The following is a 3,375-nucleotide window of genomic DNA, read 5'->3' as shown; positions in this document are numbered from 1 at the left end:
ACCAACTCTTCAATGCTTTTAGCTTGCTTTACCTAAGAGATTAGTTGCTAAAGGAGTTAAGATTGCTATTGGACTTGTTCTCCATGTTTGCTTTAGTAACATTCAACCTAAGAGATTAGATGCTTCAGTTGCTTTACCAAAAGAACATTCATCTAGAGATAGAGCTTGTTTAGCTTAGTGTCTAGGCATAAGGAAAATGTTTGATTGATAGCTTGTCACCCTTAGATTGGATCTACATCACCCAAGATCAAATGCCTAGCCTCATGAGTCCTCTTGCTTCATATTGAGAAAGAAAGATCATTACTTTATTGCATTAGCTTATTAGTTCTAAGTTCATACCATCTTTAAAACCGGATCGCACTTAGCTTAAGCATGAACTTGCATTCCCTTTGCTTTAGAATCACCTAGGATTGGTTCGACAATCTTTTATACTACATTGATTTGATCTTGGACCCTTGAAAAGTCTTGCATCAACCGGTAATCTCATTTAGATCGCCAATAATGAACCAAGGTTCGGTACGTGCGAGCCCATATCTAGTTAACCTTTCCCACACATGCTCCCGCATCTTCTGTACCGGATCTCCATATACAAAGGTTAAGAAATTTTTTTTACCCAATGTCACCGTTTCCACGTCTATCATTCTATTGCTTGTATATAAAATGTTAATTTGAAACTCATTATAATAAAAAAGCACCAGACCACCACTTCGTCCAATTGGGTCCACTGTAACCATATTATCATAGCCAAAATGAGATTGAAAATACTGAACAAAATTTGTATCTTATTTTGTTTCAGAAAAAAATTAAAAATATGGTTTATGCTTATGCTATATTTTCCTGAGATATCTGATGGTTCACTTGCTTCCCACTCCTCTGCAATTCCAACTTAGAACTCTCATTTAAAAAAAAAATCTGGTTGCTCCGTGAAGCTAGAGACTTCTAATTTAATGAAATTCTTAGTCTCATTGTTTCCCTTTCCAACCATACGCCAAAATCCATTCATCCTTATGATTTTCCTTGTATTTATCATCCCCGACCATTCCCTCAAATATTCCAGTTGCCCATAGCGTTTATATACTAAAAAAATTGTGAGGTAATCTCTGACCTTCCAACGTTTATGAAATAAAAGAGCTCTCATTTAAAAAATTAAGTAGCCTTCTCTAAATCCATATAACCAAAATATGGTCCCACACAATATTTAAAAAAACGCTTGTTTCCCATAATAAACAGATTTGCCACCAATAATACAAGAGAAAATAAATAGGATAGCACTAAAAAAGTTTTTGTCACAAATATAGCCTCTAAGAATAAAAATGACCAAAATAGTACTTAATGTTTTATCAAAAGAGATAAATATACACTTATACTCCAATGGTAAATTAATTTAGACATTAGGATTTAGAGTTAAGGGGTGGAGTTTAGGATTTAGGATTTAGGGTTTTGAGTTTAGGGTTTAGGGTTTAGAGTTTAGGGCTTAGGATTTAGAGTTGGGGAGTGGAGTTTAGGGTTTAGGGTTTAGAGTTGAGGTGGGGTTTAGGATTTAGGGTTTAAGGTTTAGGATTTAGGGTTTAGTATTTAGGGTTTAGGGTTTAGAATCTAGGGTTTAAGGTTTAGAGTTTAGGTTTTAGGGGAATAAAAGAGCTCTCATTTAAAAAATTAAGTAGTTTTCTCTGAATCCATATAACCAAAATATGGTCCCACACAATATTTAAAAAAACGCTTGTTTCCCATAATAAACAGATTTCCCCCAATAATACAACTTACAAAAACCACACTCCGTTAAAAACACAAAACACCACACTCGGTTGAAACCTTTCTCCGGTACGGTCATGCCTTCAAACCCAAGCAACCTACTTACCACATTCCAACCGTCATGGGAGTATTCTCTCCAACACTGCCATCCCATCAGGTAAATGAATGTGTTTAAAGAGACACAATTCATATCCCTTTCCATCCTCCCTTGCATCTCCCATATAAAAACCTTTATAAACGAGAACCTAAACTCGATCTTGTCTCTCCACATCGACTGAGCTTGTGTATCTACGCCCTCTGCTCCCACCCAAGATGCGACTTTCCTACTCTCCCCCAGCAAACCGTAATAGCACCTGCACCAAAAACCAATAATACATGCCTGATACCATCGAGTGATTCTCCAAAGTGATCCAATAGTCCTGGCCGATCTCCTATTAAAGCAGCTAACCTCAACTAACCAGGCTAACATAAAAAAGACCCACATACACTCTAGAGACGTCCAAGATCCATCAACAGTCATAGTACCCATCCCAAATCGAACCCAAACTACATAGTCCATACCAGTGCTAAGCTTAAGGAGTATACCATAGGCCTTAAGGAACCAAGAAGAATCACAACACCACAAAGCCAAAGAAACAATATCATTCCATTGCAAACACGTAAAGAAGACCATAAACGGGACAAAACCCTCAAGACCCATAAATCCCAAAGACAAACAAATACTCATAGAGCTTATTTTGAAAATAAAAACCCCCACCCACTGCTTGCTAGATACTAGTAAGACTTGATCCATAAAAATTAACTTTGCAGGTTTCCAGAGTTCGGGGTTTGACGGTCCCTTGCATCTCCTCTCCATCCAGAAAGATACTCAGTTGGAGGGAATGAAAGGTATTACCTTTAAATGCAATCGATTTCATCTTAAAGATGATTGAAATCAAATTTTGTTCCCCAACAAACCCAATCTTCTAGATCTCCTCGGAGATATCCACTCGGAATTCCATTACCATACATCGATGGTGTGATGAAAATCATCTTCGCGTATCTGTGCGAACCTTGATTTGATCAAGATTCCCTCCGATCCATTCACCGTTGGTAATCCATGGATCCCATCTTCGAGAAAACATGAAACCCTAAATCGCCTTGCTCATCGCCGTTAGAGAGTTTTTTTTTCCTTTTTAGTATTGATATAAAGTTATAAGTATATCCAAAATACAGTTAAATCTGAAATAGTTTTGGTTTCGGATATTAATTGGATTATCAGTTTAAAAATATTAATTTGTACTTTATTAAACTTAATATATTTTCAATCTTTTCAATAAATTTGCGTATGTCCCTTCTTCGAATTATATTGTTATCCTTCAAAATAACTTTGGAAGACTTTATCAACCATACGAAACCAAAGGCTCGTACAAACAAGAATCAATGAATCATGTCTTGTGTATGGAATCTCACCGTTGATCGCCACAGATGGTAAGATGTTGAGAAGATAGACTGCAGTGTGTAAAGCTTCGACCCAGTACGTCAGCGGCATGTGTGATTGTATCAGGAGTGTGCGCACAAAGTTGTTGAGAGTTCGCAGCATTCTTTCAGGTTTGACGTTTTGCTGTGAAGTGTATGGACATG

The sequence above is a fragment of the Brassica oleracea genome, chromosome C8, assembly GCF_000695525.1.
Source record: "Brassica oleracea var. oleracea cultivar TO1000 chromosome C8, BOL, whole genome shotgun sequence".
Lineage (NCBI taxonomy): Eukaryota > Viridiplantae > Streptophyta > Magnoliopsida > Brassicales > Brassicaceae > Brassica > Brassica oleracea.
Note: the sequence above shows the minus strand (reverse complement) of the source record.